Source organism: Barbus barbus (assembly GCF_936440315.1).
Source record: "Barbus barbus genome assembly, chromosome: 27".
NCBI lineage: Eukaryota > Metazoa > Chordata > Actinopteri > Cypriniformes > Cyprinidae > Barbus > Barbus barbus.
Window position 1 is genome coordinate 11,429,476 of NC_136755.1, and position 8,359 is coordinate 11,437,834.

At 39.0% G+C, this 8,359-nt stretch overlaps 1 protein-coding gene across 2 annotated transcripts in view; it reads right to left on the reverse strand.

The window, feature by feature from the left end:
• Positions 1-6,158, reverse strand: part of LOC306846848 (hippocalcin-like protein 1) — a 39,798-nt gene extending 33,640 nt beyond the window's left edge. The window contains exon 1 of one of the 2 annotated variants that reach the window (XM_079380502.1): positions 5,742-6,158. The gene's annotated coding sequence lies outside the window, so the exon portion shown is untranslated. The remainder of the gene's footprint in view (positions 1-5,741) is intronic. The other variant, XM_079380503.1, reaches the window with a different exon arrangement.
• Between the last annotated feature and the right edge of the window lie 2,201 nt (positions 6,159-8,359).

Here is an 8,359-nt window from a genome sequence, read left to right on the forward strand (position 1 = left end):
TGTAGAAATTATTAATATACCAATTTATCATTCAGATCAATTGATCAGACAATATTTGTACATTTTAACAGATTTTTTTTAATATCCACTTGTGTTAAATCCAAACGTATTGCATTCACCCAGGAAACTTTACGTTCTCTTTACAGCATTCCCCTGAGAATCTTTGTGTTTGCTTGCAAAAAGCACTGAAATATAGTTTTCCTTGTCATATTATTTCCAAAGGTTTTGTGATCAAACACAAAGTTTCTCAGGAGAAAGCAATGAAATATAATTGTTTCCACCCATCTCATTTTTTAACATCACTATGTCCTTTTGGGTGCTTCATACAAATCTACAAACAGCCTTGTCAACAGATAATAAACATAAACATAAACATAAACAAATGCATTTTTAGGGGTAAATTATTGTGTGAAATTTCTGAAATTTGTTTCATTATTTGCTATCATTTAACTTTTTTTAATTTATTATTTATATTATATCAGGGCCAGGCTGATTTGAGATTATTGGCCCAAGAATGATCAATTGACAGCTTTTATAGTATAATGCATTGGTACATATTTATAGTCATTTATAATTAGAAATGTGGGTCACACTTTATTTTAAGGTGTAATTCTTGCTATTAACAAACCATTAACTATGACTTTTGCCTCAGTAGACTACTAATTTGCTGTTTATTAATAGTTAGTAAGGTAGTGGTTAAATTTAGGTAGGATTAAGGATGTAGATTATGGTCATGCAGAATATGTGCTTTAAGTACTAAGAAACAACCAATATGTTAATAATAGGCATGCTAAGCAACAGTTAATAGTGAGAACTGGTCCCTGTACTAAAGTGTTACCGAAATGTGTAATATTACATTTAAATGCTATCATTTAACCACATTACATATATCATACATACTGGTGTTGGCCAAAAACGCTGGCAAACACTAATATCCAACAATCAAACATTAAATAACCTATATTAGTAGATTACAAGCAAAAAACGTAAAGCCTCTTCAGCCTCTTCAGGTGATATCTGGTCCCAATTTATTCCGGTAATTTAAATTTTTTTGTCAGACCAGAATGTACAACGGATTTTGTGGAAGTTTCCATTAATGGAAGCAGAATGTAGAACAGCACATTCCCATTTTTAACACTACACACTGAAATGTGCCAGACTCAGAGGACATCCCACATCGTAATTGTTCTCACCACACCTTAATTGCCCAGGGCATCACAGTATTCAGGTCAAGGAGAACTGATCTCTCACTTCGCAGGTCTCCGACCATGAACAAAATAGACTTGAAAGTGGCCAGTCACGGCCAGATCTTCAAAGTGCTGACCCTTATGGATGTCCAGACATCAGCCTGACATGCCAACCTCAGCACATCCAATGACAGGACAGCAAGACAAGTAACTCTTTCCTATCACAGATTTGGATTACAATTCATGGTTAAAAGACTATATACTAAGGATGCATTTTGATAAGTGTGATGGCAATAAATTCATTTTCAATAACAATGATAACAAGGCTATAGAGTCAAATTGGTAAAAACAAATCTATATGCTAAAACTATATGAGGTTTTCAAACCAATGCAGTGATATTCCCAAATAAGGACTAACTGTTCCACCTATTGTTTAGTGGGAGGGCTTGGGAAACTGTGTTAAGGGTTGGGAGACAGGGAAACAGAAAAGTCTCAAAAAGTATGTGATTTGAGACATTATGGAGCCCACTATCCCATTTCCTGTCGTGATGAGGCCAGGACTAAAAATACACATCCCCTTTCGTCAGAACGCAAATTGCCCCCTCAGCACGAATTTCTCCTTCAACCGCTATCATGTAGCACAGCACACAGTCTCAGAGCACGAAGTGAACCCCCACAATCCCCATGCCTGGGATCAAATGTGCCACACGGTTTGCTTACTGTGATCCTGTAATGGGTTGTGTCTGTGTAAACTGTGTTGACCTCACTAGTCTACAAGAACACTATCTTGGCATTACTCAACAGCAGCGTATCAGACCAAGGGTGTGTGAAAACTAATTGCGTGCATTGACCTTCAACGGTTGCTCTTATTTTGTATATTAGTATCCATATATCCTTTGGGAATACTGACAATATGTGTTCATTATATACTGAGAGTCCATTGTGATTTACTTTATAGCAGTGGTGCCCAATGCTGCTCCTGGAGGGCCAAAGTCCTGCAGAGTTCAGCTCCAACTTTAATTAAATATACCTCTGCCAGATACTCAAGCTTTTCAGAAGTAGAAACTTCCAACTGCGTTGGAGAAAATATTGACGTAATGTTCAAAGAGTAATTTTTTATCAGCATTTCAGTTCTCATTTTTTTAGCTTCACTGGCTTTCATTCATCTTCCTAAACAACTAATACAACAGTGGTCTTGAACTTTATACTGACACCTAGTGGCATGGATGACAAACCACATAATAAAAGGTTTTTCGTTTTGTATGGCATAGTAGAAATTACCATTTTACCAGCGTATTAAAATTTGTTCAGCATGCGAAAGTGTTCAGTAATGGGGAGTGTTGTCAAGAGTAAGTATTCAGTTGATCATATGATCTCAACATGACGGCATACATGAGGAGGCACCATCCCTATGTAGAAAAAATATGCATATTTGTTAAAATTGCTAAAAAAAAAAAAAAGAAAAGAAAAAAATTCAAAGAAATTAAAGATATTAAAATAAAAAATATATAATTTCTGTATGTGAAAATCTTAAAGGGTAAATAATCTCAGAACTCTTTTAGCGACAGTTTTTCTCAAGTTAAATGATCAATATTGAAACTTGAATCCACTACACTGCTTTCTTTTTCTGATTTTCTTCTGTGAACTACTGTGTTGGTCTCTAAATTTCTCAAACGAGGAAAACCCCTACGCAAGTGACTTTATATTTGCTTTTCATCTTCTTATCTCTGTCTACAGCTAAGTCATCCCAAAACACCAAGTATGACTCTCATCAAGTTCAAGAGTTCCTCCTAACTCCCCAGTGTCAATGAAAGGTCGTCCAAGACATGACAGCAAAAGGAACTGACTCACCAAGGCCCAGTTCATGCTGAAAACAAGCCAGTCCATCTGAACAGAGGGAAAATCCACTGAAGAGACAAAACTACGTCAGACTGGATGTACAGAAGCACTGCCGGTTCAGCACGACCTCACAGAACAGGAGACAGAAGTATTTGAGACGACCACATTTCGGTCCCCTTAATATCAGATTTCTGTAGGTTACCATATTTAAGCAGGGCACTCTTGCTTTTTTAGCACTAGCCACATCCTTAATGTGCTCTTAAGTTTCTATGCAGCCAGTGAGCTTAAAAAACAGCAAGACATTGATTGCATTTACTCACAGACAAAGGCTCACCAAGAAACACTTGAACACACAAAAACACACATCCTACCACACACACTCTCCCTGTAGAACAACATAGCATTTCTGAGAGAGCTCCTTAGAATCAACCACAGCACGGCTGCTGGGAGTAATTGGCCTTCCTTTCAGCAGCCTAATGGAAGGCGCAGGGCAAGGCTAGATTTGGGTATACTATGGAAAAAGGAAGCAAGAAGTTCTCATTAGGGGGCAAAAGCTACATCCTCCCTTGAACAGGTTCTCAAACTCACAATCACATCCCACAGCGAAGCCACAATTGGGCTGAGTGGAACGCAGTGGTCAGGTGAAAGGAGCACGCAGGGCTTGGTTACTCACGGTGTTCAAATGAGTCACACTAAAGCAAAAAAGTGAAATCTGAAATTCTCAAAATTTTAAATGCCTCTAAAAAATTTCTGTAGGCCTTTTTGATTGCAGTCTCCCTGCTGAATTGAAAGTAATGGCACCTCCGATCTGATTTCCATATCTTAATTACAAAGGGCACTGTAATTTATTCTAACAACTAGCATGAACGTCATCTTTATCTCAGATTAAGTGCCATGTCTAATATTATCACTAATGTCCATTAACTCTCAAGCCAGTAATGTGGTGTTTTATGGACCTGTGTTTCCGCTAACGTATGTCATAAAGTTACATTTTATGTGCAGCAAACCACAGCTTATTTGCAGTGAGTGCATATGCCATTATTGTTGAAAACGAACAAAGTGGAGATCCACTTAGAGATCCACCTTTCATTCAGCCTTTCACCAAAGCCAAAGAGGATCATGTGCTTCGAGCCACTTAAGAAAATAGCAGAGTGAGAAATAATGAGACAGCTAATGAGACCACAAAATTTCTAAGAGAAATCCAAGGAAAAGCCCCAACCGGAGATTCTAGCCTCACAGAGGCAATGCATCATGTGTCCCAAGCACTGATCAAATACTTTAAATGAAGCTGTTCATGGCATGCGGAATCTACAGAGCCCTTGAGTCACTGGCATCTTCTGTTTTCTCAGTCTACACTTAGATGCAAAGTAACTTTCAAAGGAAAGCACTTTCTTCAAAGAAATGGTTCATCCAAAAATCTAAATTATGTCAATATTCACTCACGGTTCCAAACCCATATGATTTTACTTTTTCACTGAACATAAAAATAGAGATTTTTTGAAAAATGATTATGCTGCTCTTCCAACAACAGTGGTAAAATGTAATCTGTTCAACATTCATTGCATATTCATTCATATGCAAGTGTGTGTCACTCAAATTATAAAAGGATTGTTGTTGTTGTTTTAAAGGATGGGTTTTTGAAAGGAAAATTTGAGACCCCTGACCTGTGGGCCCCTACAACCATACAAAAATATGCACATATAAAAGTTTTTAAAAAAGTCATCTGATATATATATATATATCACATATATATATATATATATATCACACACACACACACACACACACACACATAAATTGGACCAGAACTATCCAATTAAAATTTTTATTTTAGTGTTTTATTTAGCCTACTGTATGGTTCTTTATATAGGCCTATCTTTAATCGAATCGCTTAAATAATTAGCTGATTATTTTAAAAGCATCGTAAAATTGCGTCATAACATAAGCTATACAGTATACTGACTCACTTGGGCTACAGCACAAGAGTACATATCATATGTCACTTTTTTTCGAGATTATTGTTGATTAACATACTGCTTTTGGAGTCTACTGCAGCGTAATGCACGTTGCCGAACTACTCTTCATTATAATTCCATTTATATTGTAGATAATTGCTTCAGGTTCATAATATTTTTGCACTGACCACTTTTCGAGCTATTGACTGATCCCAGCAGCCGAGGGTTGCCTGCGCAGGATCCATGTCCCGCTTCCTCGAGCTCTTCAGAAGCGTATTTTGAACAATAGCATCGCCAGACTGTCCAAACAGAATAACTGGAAGCGCGCACATCCGTCGAGCGCGACCCCTGACCCATCTAAACATTCCGTCATAATCACAAAACTATCAATTCATTCATAAAGTGCTGTTCACACGACATGAAGGCTGCACAATGACCCCAATCCCGTGTTGTGAACTATCCATCAATGGAGCAGAAATAGCCTAATAGGCTATACGTTATTTTACATACGCGTTATTTGTGTCTTTGTTTTAATTATATTTGTTTTGTCGGTTTTTTGCAACTGCAGGCTTTACTTTCAATCGTTCTCCATATCCCAAACAGCTCGTTATTTTCCGCGTGCTTATGATGGGATGCTATTTAACAATACAGACTCACTGCAAGAGGAGAGCCAACGTTCCGTCATTAAGAATAAAAAAAAATATGAATATTTTACAGTAAGTAAGCAAGGCGCGTTGATTGCCCATCACATCGGGCTTACCGTATCCAAGAAAGGCGAAGTTTCCCTCGATGTGTTGATATGTTGTGGAAGGAGAGCAGACTCTTATGGTCCAGCGATACTGTCTACTGCTGCCGCGCGCTGCACACCATGTTACCGGAGGAACACGAGCCGCGGCGCTGCTCTGCTGGAGGAGGAGGCTGTGCGTCTACGGAACTGCACCGGACCAGCGGATTTAAAGCAGGGGAGGGTGTTGGTAGGATTACGTGGTGCCGCTTTAATAAGATGTCACTACGCCGAATGAGACCGCTGCTACTGTGTCAGGGTCCATAACGCTTCTTTTAGAGGCAGCCTACAGCAACACCTAAAAAAAAAAAAAATTAATGTAGGCTAGGAGACACGAATGAAAGCTGACTGGAAACATTAGGGTGGCTGCAATTAAACCTTGGTTTAACCGTCTTGATATTGGGGTCCAGCCAGGAGTGAATAGTAGCCTATATTATGTGAGAGATATACAGACAGACAGACAGACAGACAGACAGACAGACAGACAGACAGACAGATAGATAGACAGATAGATAGATAGATAGATAGATAGATAGATAGATAGATAGATAGATAGATAGATAGATAGATAGATAGATAGATAGATAGATAGATAGATAGATAGATAGATAGATAGATAGATGCTAAATTCCAAGTAAATATAGGCTACTAACATTTTACCTACAAAAATGTCTACTAATGTCTTTGGGGCCCTTACAAATACATGAAACAAACAGGGAGCACTGTTACCCCTTTTCCACCAAGGCAGTTCCAGTACTGGTTCGGAGCCAGAGCCTAGTTTCAAACCGGTTCTTTGTTTTTCGACACCCAAAGCACCAGCTCCGAACCACGAAAAGCGGTTCGTAAGTAGCACCAAAACATTGCTGGGTTAGAAGGAAAAACCGCTTGCGTCAGGAGCTGGGGGCGGGGTTACCGTGACCAACAAGACGAACAGAAACTTGGACCGCCATATTTGAAATAGCAGCTAAACCCTAACACGTTTGATTCGCCGTGTTTGGATGCCGATGTAGGTTTGTAAAGCTATGAACATCAATAGCAACGCAACGTCCGCCATTGCTGATAGTTTGTTTAGGCTTGTCCGGGATAGATCGGCGCTGCGCGGACCGGTTGGTACGAGGCATATCGGGGTGCTGCGGGAGCGACTGGAAAGCAGACGGCTCTTTATGCTTTTGGATCGCTCTCGCTCTCTAGCGCTTTAGTGTGTTGTGTGCCGATCGATCGTTCTGCGTGGCGCTGATGCACCTCGAACAAGACTGTTGTGCCGCACTAGTGAACCGAAACATGAAACGTATTCAGTGACGTAAGACCTGGCTCTGTATTGGCTCTCTAGCCTGTGGAAAAGCAACCGGTTCTTAAAGCGCTCGCCAGTCGAACCAACTAAGAACCGGCTATAGCACTGGCTCAGAACTAGCACCTGGAACTGCTTTGGTGGAAAAGGGGTATGTGTCATTCCAGAAGGGTGCTTGTGGCAGAGTGGGTTGAGTCCTGTTTTACTTTTAAGAGGAACGCCTCTGTTTGATTTATTTGTGATCTCACTGCATGTGGCCCCTGAGAGCCCGGGGCCCCAAGGTGTGTGCCTCACATGCCCAATCTGTAATCCTGCCCTGGCTATGAGGAGGTATCACTACTGAGAGAAGAATAACATATGGACAAGATAATGTGAATCTGTGGCTCTAATAGTCTCATTAGACACTACAGTATGTAGAAAACCCATTTTCTTTTTACTAAACAAATGAGAATGAAATACAATAAAGCAAGGTAGATCCAAACCATGAGATCTCTCTGGTGTGAGACTAAGTAGCTTTAAAACCTCTTAATGCATGATCTTAAAGGCTACCAGGCGGGCAGAGCTTTGACAGAGATCCAGGTAATTAACAGCTTCCCAGCAGGATCTGCCGAAGATGCACGATGACCCATTAGGAAGGCACATTGAGACAAAAATCATGCGATTTTTCTGTCAAAATGACTTGAAGCTACTTGCAGAATTTTGCAAAAAAAAACATGAATAGTTTTAGAATGACAATATATATAATACAAAACTGTCACCAAGGCTAATACACTTTGGGTACAAATATGTAATTTTAAAGAACTAATATATACCTTTAAGGTATGAATATGTATCATTTAGGGGTAAATAAGATACAAAGATGTACCATTTTACCTTTTGCACCTTTGGGAACCAGTACCAGCTAACCTATTTGATAATGTATGATTAATTACAGTATATTTTACAATAATTTTACACTGTGGTCCAATATCTATCTATCTATCTATCTATCTATCTATCTATCTATCTATCTATCTATCTATCTATCTATCTATCTATCTATCTATCTATCTATCTGTCTATCTATCTGTCTGTCTATCTATCTATCTATCTGTCTGTCTGTCTGTCTGTCTGTCTGTCTGTCTGTCTGTCTGTCTATCTATACATACATACATACAGTGTATAAAATGGATCACAATGGAAAACATTTTGTTTCCCAGAATGTCAGAATCCCAAACATCCTCTTCCTGACAATCTTCCTGTTAATTTCATTCTAAATGTGTGGTCAAATTTATTCAAATTCACACTCATGAATAAATTCTGAAAT